We start from the raw sequence: 9,839 nt of genomic DNA, 5'->3' as shown, positions 1-9,839 counted from the left end.
TTGTATCCTGGCTGTGGCCCCCTCCCTCATCTCCTCCTAATCCTACCCACCTCCTCCTATGTCCCTCCCCTAGTCCACTGATAGAAGAGGTCCTCCTCCCTTTCTATTTAACCCTAGCCTATCAGGGCTCATCAGAAATGGCTGCATTGACTTCTTCTGTGGCCTGGCAAGGCTGCACCCCCAGCGAGAGGTGATCAGAGAGCCTGCCACTGAGTTCATCCCACAGAAAGTCCCTGCTTCCCTTACTAGGGAACCATTTTGGAGACTGAGTTTATGGGCTACATCTGAGCCAGGGTTTTAGGTGCTCTTCATGCATTGTCCTTGGTTGGGGTATCGTTCTCTTCAGGACCCTCTGGGCCATAAAAGTATTTTCTACCTGCTCCTAGCAGCATTACAGGTGTGACTGCTATACCACACGTGCTATCAGTAGGCAGCAGAGAGGAGAGGGGCTGTGTCTAAGCTCAGTGTTCTGAATGTGAACATCTGAAAGATAAGGTGAAATGGGAGGGGGGAGTTCTAAGAAGATGAAGTTACTGAACTGAATATTGATTTTTGTCTCCTTGGTAGATCCTCTGCTTTGTCTTCCTGATCCTGTTCTGGGCTGTACTCTTTGTTGATTTTTATCAATCTTGTTCTTCTCTTGTGGGTTCCCCATTTTTCCTTTTATACGGAGTTTCTTGGCTATGCTCTGTGAGCTGTGGGTACTTAAGGCAAACTGGCCTACCCAAGGTTTCTATGTTTCTCAAGTCAAGAATGATTGTGGCTATGTGGCACTCAGCGGTGTGTTTGGTTGCCGGTACTAGCTTTCCTTGTTGGGTAATTAGCTGGTGGACCTGCAGTAGTGGCTGGGGACGTCTTCTGTGGAACCTTTCCAGTACTGTTTTTGCAGATTTCATGGTAGAAGTCTTTTAACCCAGTTTGCCTGGGGTAAAATTCTGCTCTTGAAGCGGTAGCTCCATTAGATACACAAGCAGTAAGTCAAATCTGACTGTAGAAAAAGTGTGTGAGTATGACGTTAGGAGAAATTTGTTGGTGTATTGATCAAGTCTATTCTATCATCAGAGAAACAGCAGGTGGTGTGATTGTGATATGCTCTTCCAATACTCTTTATTCCTCAAAGTGTTATCAGCCACTTGCTCCAGCATGGCTTCTAGTCGGCCATTTAACCCCTAATGAAGAGTTTCAAAGTCAGTTTCTAATCGTGTGGTTTGTAACATGGATATTCAAACATCCTTGCCTGTAAATAGTTCTTTTAGTTCTTGAAATACTCCAAGTCCTTCCTCATGCTTTTAAACCAGGAATTATCCTCTCCATTCTTTTTCATTGAAATGTAAATCTTTTTGAATAGGATTTGCATTTTAATTAAGATGCTAATACTTTGGAGTTAATGAGTTTAATCTAAGACTTTCTTCTTAACAGGATTGTGCAAGACTAACTGAAAGTACTTTTGATCATTTGGGAAAATGTAAGACATCCATGTGTTACTTAAACTATGTAAGAAAGGCACCTTTAAGGACGGAAACAGGATTTATCCTAGACATCTTACAACCTTACAGACAGCTGCTGAATTACACCAGCCATTTTCTTTTTCTTTCCATTCTACCAAAACACAAAATAAAAACAAAAGCAAAAGTTGCCTTACGCTTTATATGGTCTTAATGATGCCCCTACTAGTCAATGCAGTGACTTCATGTATGAAAACCATGATATAACCAGTACCCTGAAAGTTGGTACGTACATAAAATGAAATTTTATTCATCTATAAAATTATTAAATTTACAAACAAAATTTAGCCCACTAGAAAATATACTGACTGATACATTTCAGCCTCAGAAAGTTAAGTACTATGTATCCTCTCTCATATGATTATCTTAGCTTTGAAATTTTAGATTTGTGTATTTAATTTGGAGTGTTTGTAGATGCTAGGAAGTGAGCAAATATTCTGGAGAGGGGGAAAAAGAATATGAGAGTGGTGTTTGCTGGATAATAGAATACATGTTATGTGAAAGTAGAGGAGAGAGAATTAATATGAGCTATAGACTATTAAAAGGCTATATGGAAATCTATTTTCTATGTCTATTAAAGTCTACAACTAAAAATAAAAAAGAAATTATTGATTGTAAACACCCTGCACTTACCCAGAACCCAAAGTTATTAAATGAAAATTCCAGTTCCAGGTATGGGATACTCCCTAATGAGCTGTTGATCAGGGAGGCCCTAGAGCTGCCCATCCTCCAAAGAAAATAGGCAATTGTCATTGTATTTGGTTGCCCAACAGAAATTGATGAATTATAATACCCTGTTACTGAACATACCAAAAACAGTAGTTTTACACAAAGATAAACTGTGGAAATTTCCTCATTACTGGCTAACCTTCACAGTTCTGGAAAAGTGTTGCAGAAACTACTGAGAGAGAAAAGTCATCAACAGACTTATATAGCTTTGAACTCTACGAACCTCAACAACAATTGTCTAGGCAAGATCTGCTCACTAGTGCAGTATAAGCATTTTTATTATTGGGGTAAGGGATTGCTTTCTGATTGGATTTGTGCTGCAATATATAAGGAAGAACCTGGTTTTTAAAAAAAAAAAAGAAAAGAAAAAAAGAGCATTGTCAAGAGCTCATAGACCATAGGTCCAAAGATAGTCTTCTTGTTCAAAGCAAATTTGGTATCAGATTTTCTTCTAAAGAGTTATGTCTATAACCCACAGATCACTGTTATTTCAGCCTTCATCAGGAAAACTTGTTTTTTTCACGAGTGGCAGTTAATGCAGAGACTCAAAACTTGCTGAAGAGCTAAGAAAAACTATTGTGGAGTTTCATCTCTAAACAGGACATAGATATCACTTCCTCCAAAACAGAAGGAACATTGTGGAAGAGGCTGCAGAAGGATGGTAAGAGTCAGAAGATGAGGAAGAGTTACCTACAAAACAACAGCAACAACAACACCCCCTCCACACAAAAAATGGCCATATCACAATTTCATTGTGCTTGGATAAGGCACTTACTCCTGAAACTCACCACTTACTAAGGAACCATAGGCAGGTAAGAGCTGCTGCAGGAAAGGACATCACCCTCTTCAGTGGGGTTGCTACTGTTTAGAGGCTCAGGTTCCAGTAGAGAACCCACTACCCATGTTCTTGAAAGCTGTCAAATTAATCAATATATTATATGTACACCCAAAAGGACATGGAATTAGTACAGGGGCTTTATGAGAAAAATAAGAGTTTCAATGAGCAAGGAATAAGAGAGGGTAACAAGGGATAAAAATAAATTATATGCATATATCACATGGTCAAAGATTTAAAAAAAAAGAGAAAGAATAGTAAGAGGGTACCTCAAACATAAAAAGAAATTTCAACATCCTGAGTAAAATTTAGCTGCATTTGTTAGAAAAATTGTTTAATTTCTAAACTATATGTCTAACAATCATATGTAAATATATGTGGTATAGATTGCTGTCTCTGATCTAGCAGAAAAAACTTATTAAAGCTGATTATAAAAAAGCTAAGTGAGCCTAGCCTTTAAAGGCTGAGCCATCCATAAAGAGACCAACAGAACCAAAATATCTGAGCCTACGGGGGCCTGCCCATCAGGGTATGGAAGGAGATATTGAGACTCATTGCCAAACTTTGGGCAAAGGGCAGGAAACCTTATGGAAGACAAGGGAGATAGAAAGACTTGGAAGGACAGTAATTCCATAAGGAGACCAAAAAAGCCCAAATACCTGGGCCCAGTGGTCCTGCAGAAACTGATACTCCAACCAAGTACCATGCATGGAGAGGACATAGACCCCCTGTTCAAAGGAAGCCCGTAGGCTGTTCAGTTTCCAAGTGGCTTCCCTAGTAAGGGAAGCAGGGGCTGTCTCTGATGGGAGTTCAGTGGCTGGCTTTTTGATCACCCCTCCCTGGGGTTGGGGACAGCCTTGCCAGGCCACAGAGGAAGAGGATGCAACCAGTCCTGATGAGACCTCATAGGCTAGGGTAAGATAGTAGGGGAGGAGGACTAGGGGAGGAGCATAAGGGGAGAAGAGGGAGGGTGGGTAGGACTGGGAGGAGATGAGGGAGGGGGCTACAGCTGGGATACAAAGTGAATAAATATAATAAATAATCAATGAATAAATAAGGGAAAAAATAAGGTGGCCTATTTATATGTTGGTATATTGTAATTGTCTGTCATCAATGCCAGTAATTAAACCATGTCACAGTAATTAAACAAAGGAGGTATAGCTATGTGCGCAAACTTGAGGAAAGTGAAGGTTTATTAGGTTCTAAGTTGTATCAGGATTTTGGCTTCATTTCTCTGAAACTTTGGTAATGCCTATGTCTTCATCTCAATGTCAGGATCTTTCTTCGTGTAGTACATGTGGGGTCACAAAGCAATTGTCTGAAAAACTGAAATCTGTCTTCTTTCTCAACAATTTACAGTGGCTGTGAAGAGTTTACCAAACATGTAAATATAAAATTTGTTTTTGGAGGTCATTATGTACTGCTAATTCTCACTGATCATCTTGATGCCCAGAGGAGGACTGTCGCACACTGACTGCCACAGGAGAGATGGCATTTTTCAGACAGCTTGAAATTAACAAGCACTGGCCTCTAGAGATTGAGTTAATTCCACTCAATTTGAATCAAAGTGAGTGAAGAAGTTATAATATTAGAGCAATTGGTGCTTATTATTTCATTAATATTAAATGTAATAACTACTATTTTCTGTACTGTAACTGCTACTTATCCATTTCACCATCATTATTTCTATCATGATATTATGTCTTCCTAAGTATAAAAGTTACAGACAATTGCATTGTGAATATTTTTTCAAGGACAGCAAACATGCAGTCTATCCAACTTTGTTGCAAAACAGGGTTCATTATCAATAGGTATCCAAATATTTTATTTCTATCACAAAATAAATTATTTTTTATTTTATTAAATGATCCTTGGAGCAACTTATAATAGTACCATTCCATAAGAGTCAAAGTGATATTTGCAAATAAACCTTATCTTTTCTCTTCCCTGATTAATAGACAATCTGTCTTAAGTACTCATTGAAATGAAACTTAAACCAAATTGGCACTCACTTAGTTTCTAGAAACACCTTGTACCCAAATAATAAATGGTTCTTTTTGTGAATAAGTTTGCTTGATTTATCAAACAAAAATCCAGAGCTCCCAAGTAAATGCAAATGCTAGATAAACAATGGATGCTTAAATTTTCTGTTTAAAAAACAAAAACAAAAACAAAAAACCCAAAAAATAGGATAGGCTTGAGTTAAAAAATTCATTATTTAGCCAAGTACATAGTTTTTATTGACTGTACTTTAGCCTAGCAACCATATATGTGAATGCCTATCACTGTTTTTGTAAACAAAGTACTTCCAAAGTGTTTTTGCTGGGTTATAAAAAAAAAAAACTCCAGCATTTCTCGGGGAGAAAATAAAGAGTCTGGCAACTGAGCATAGCAAAAACCTATCTTATTCTGTGATGCCACCAAGTACTGACCTCTCAAAACCATGCAGTACCTTCATTTCAAGAGAAGTGTTTCTTATTTTTTAATATGGACTGGAGTCATTCGTCAAAATATAAGACCTAAGACCTTCATTCTATGTGTGTGTTTCCTATACTACCTAACCAGCCTGGGACAAACTATTAACATCACACAAATAGTGAGATTGGAATTTCAATCATGCAGTCTTAAAATGAAAGGTGCTACAGTGATCATGCTGTGGTCATCAAGGGCCACTGAACTTAGGAGAGGTTCAGTTTCTATATCTAAGGTTGAATTTTTGCAAAGTAATAGTGCTGTTTTTAGTGGCACACAAGGAGGAGTGCACTTAGAACACATTTAAAACACACAAGCTTACATCTATAATCAGTTCTCTACATGTCTCTCTACTTCTCTGTCTGTCTCTTCTGTCTCTGTGTCTGTGTCTGGTTTTCTCTGTGTTTCTGTCTCTCTCTCCCTCCCCCTCCCCCTCATTCTTAGTCTGGCTATTGCTCCCTACCATCTAAACTTCATTTGAGTCTTTGAAATTTGGGAAGCCTTAGAGGACCTCTGAGTTTTATAACAACATTATAATAATGAAAAGGAAAGAGGGCTGGGGAAGTGTAGAAAACAAAGGTCCAAGGAAAGATCGAGAGAAATCCCAACATTTCCACTAAATACTTCAAACTTACCCACTTCAGCCTCTGTAGGCAGAAATCACATTGCAAAGGAGAATGTTTTACAATTGTAATTACACATAATAGAAAGAATGTATTTTGCCTTCATTCTGCTCCCATGGTGAATCAATTTAATTTTTAAATACAAGAGACATAATTGATTTTAGCCCTAGATTAGTGCTGGAAATGATCTATATGTGTCCTCACTAATGGAACAAGAGAATTGGCACTCCTTGGAGACTTAGCCAAACCTGTTCATGCAACAATTACTAGAGGCTGACAGGTTAGTACGTGAGGAGAGAAATGAGGGAGGGAAACACCCCACTGGTTAACAGTTGAGGAAAATAATTAATATTATGCTCTTCCAAGTTAATTATGGATTAGGCACAAATATATCATAGTCTTGAAAGCCACAAAATGATGCCGCTGTCTCAAGGCGCCTTACTCTGTTCACCAGAAAATGGACCTTCTGTGAATTTCCAGGCAATCATAAGCCTATATGGGACTCGAATAGGAGGGGACGGATTAGGGGCAGGCTGATTTTCCCTGGGAATGACAGACCCCTTTCTTATCTGGCAATGGGTCTTCCATCTGTTTTACCAGACATCCATGTAGTTTATGAGTAAATGGAACAGTAGTCGCTGAAGGCAAAGCTATGAAATAGGTATTTTATACTTCGTCATTTCATCATCAAAACCAGCCCTCCAGCACAACTTCAGAATTCAATTCTTACTCTTACTGAGTTGTCGGCTAATCCTCCCTAAAGCAGGATTAGTAGCTTGGATCTTAGCTTCTAAGACTATAATTCACAGGTGTATTTGCATTTTAATCAATGAGTCTAAGAAGTCAGATTTGGCAAGGGCCCATCACTAGCAAGGTAGTGCTGAGACGTAGGATCTAATACATACCTGTCGATTTGACAGCTCAGTAATTTTTAAGTTATAAAATAGGATTAGAGTCACCTCATGAAATTATTGTGATAATTAAGAAAATGATACGATACAATGTAATGTCTCTAACACAGTACCCAGCATTTGTTAGCATATGTCATGGTGGAGAAAACTCCTCAAGTCTTAGTATGAAAGGTGCTACAATGATCACGCTGTGGTCATCAAGGGCCACTGAACTTAGGAGAGGTTCAGTTTCTATATCTAATGTTGCATTTCTGCAAAGTAATAGTGCTGTTTTTAGTGGCACACAAGGAGAAGCGCACTTAGAACACACTTAAAACACACAAGCTCTTTCCATCGTGGATAGTGGCAGTGTCAAGAAACCTAGCTCTAGAATACAAATTTGAGTTGTTCAAGACATTACAGTGGGCAGGTAGAAATAGGATAGATTTTGTGCTTATGTCTGAACTTGTCCTTTTGTAGCTGTTTACAGAAGTGTGTGTTTGTGTCTGTGCCTAATTGTCGATAAATTGTCTAAACTTCAAAATACACTGTCCTTAGGAAGCAAATGCTTGCCTTTAGTAATAATGAACATGTTATGCATGAGAAAATTTATGTGGTGCTAAAGATATATTGGGACCTAGTATTTAGGTCGTTAGGTAGCTAGCTAATCTACCTATAACCTATGAGATGTACATTCAATATTCAAATTATACAATCAAGCACCGCAAGGAAGTTTCAAATGACAAATGGTGTTCATGAATCTCACTCCAGCCATTAGGGAAATTTGAAGTCTGTGTCAAAAAAAACAAACAAACAAATCCCAAACTATTGTTTCAGTTTAATTCACATAAACATATTTCTTCAATAAAAATAATTGTCAGAAATTCATTACTTTTGTTTTCATATATATAAATAATTTATAAACAATTCATAAAACTCTAAAGTCTTGAAAATTCTAAAAGTATCATCTGCAAATAGTGATATTTTAACTTCTTCTTTCCCTATTTGTATTTCCTTGATCTCCTTTAATTGTCTTATTATTCAAGCCAGAACTTTAAGTACTGTATTGAAGAGCTAAGGAGAGAGTGGGCAGTGTTTTCTTGTCCCTGATTTTAGTGGAATTGCTTTGAGTTTCTCTCCGTTTAATTTTGATGTTCGCTATTGGCTTGCTGAATATAGTCTTTATTGTGGATAGGTATATGCCTTGTAATCCTGATCTCTCTTAAGACTTTCATCATGAAAAGATGTTAGATTTTGTCAGACTTCTTCTGCATCTAATACAATAATTGTGAGATTTTTTTCTTTGACTTTGTTTATATATTGGATCACATTGATGGATTTTCATATGTTGAGCCATTCCGCATCCCTGGGATGAAGCCCAGTTGATAATGTTGGATGATGTATTTTATGTGTTCTTGGATTATATTTGTGAGCATTTTATTGAGTATTTTTGTATTGATGTTCATGAGTGAAATTGGTCTGAAATTTTCTTTCTTTTTTGAATCATTATGTGGTTTAGTTATCACAGTGATTTAGGTGGTTAAAATATCACAGTGGCTTCATAGAATGAGTTTGGCAATGTTCCTTCAGTTTCTGTTTTGTGGAATAGTTTGAGGATTATTAACTCAACAGCTCAGGCTCTCAGATCAACAGTTAATATATGGGACCTCCTGACGTTGAAAAGCTTCTGTAAGGCAAAGGACACTGTCAATAGAACTAAATGACAGTCTACAGATTGGGAAAAGATCTTCACCAATCTTACATCTGACAAAGGGCTGATATCCAAAATATATAATGAACTCAAGAAATCAAAAACCAATAAACAAAATAACCCAATTTTAAAAATGGGGCACAGAACTAAACAGATAATTTTAAACAGAGGAATCTCAAATGGCTGAGAAGCACTTTAAGAAATGCTCAACTTCTTTAGTCATCAGGAAAATGCAAATCAAAACAACTCTGAGATTCCATCTCACACCAGTCAGAATGGCTAAGATCAAAATCTCAAGCTACACTGCCTGCTGGCAAGGGTGTGGGAAAGGGGAACTCTCCTCCATTGCTGGTGGAAGTGTAAACTTGCACAACCACTTTGGAAATCAATATGGTGCTTTCTCAGAGAACTGTGTGAATAGCTTTACCTCAAGACCTAGCTATACTATTCCTGGATATATACCCAAAAGATGCTCCACTATACAACAAGGGCACTTGCTGAACTATGTTCATAGCAGCTTTATTTGTTATAGCCAGAATTGGGAACAACCAAGATGCAAAATGGATAAAGAAACTGTGGCACATTTACACAATAGAATATTAGTCAGCTATTAAAAACAAATCAGGCAAATGGATGGAACTAGAAAAGACCATCCTGAGTGAGGTAACCCAGACTCGGAAAGACATACATGGTATGTACTCATTTATAAGGAGATTTTAACCATATAGTACAGGATAAGCATACTATGAAGCAGAGACCTTAAGAAGATAAATTACAAGGAGGATCCAAGGGAGGATGCATAAATCTCACTTGGATTGGGAAACAAAATAGACAAAGGTAGTGGCTGAAGAAATAGAACATGGTAGGAGAGAGGTCACAGAGAGTTAAGAGATCAGACTTGGAGAGAGCAAGGTCAAGAGGATAGAAGGCCTATAAAGAACAAAAGAAATGGAGTGTGGGGTATCTCTATGAAAACCTAGAGATCTTAATCAGAGTAAGGCCCCGGGAGGATATGAAGGGGATTCAAACAGAGACTCCTAGTAGCAGAGGCCATAAGCAGAGACTTAAGAGGAC

General features: G+C 37.8%; 1 non-coding gene across 1 annotated transcript; it reads left to right on the top strand.

Moving 5' to 3' along the window:
• Positions 1-375: 375 nt before the first annotated feature.
• LOC129688254 (small nucleolar RNA SNORA17) lies at positions 376-503 on the top strand. The gene has a single exon (XR_008721902.1). It is a non-coding gene; the product is annotated as a small nucleolar RNA SNORA17 (small nucleolar RNA).
• Positions 504-9,839: the final 9,336 nt, after the last annotated feature.

Source organism: Psammomys obesus, unplaced genomic scaffold (genome assembly GCF_907164565.1).
Source record: "Psammomys obesus unplaced genomic scaffold, mPsaObe1.curated_primary_1811, whole genome shotgun sequence".
NCBI lineage: Eukaryota > Metazoa > Chordata > Mammalia > Rodentia > Muridae > Psammomys > Psammomys obesus.
The sequence above is the reverse complement of the archived record's forward strand: the minus strand, read 5'-3'. Positions and strand labels throughout refer to the sequence as shown.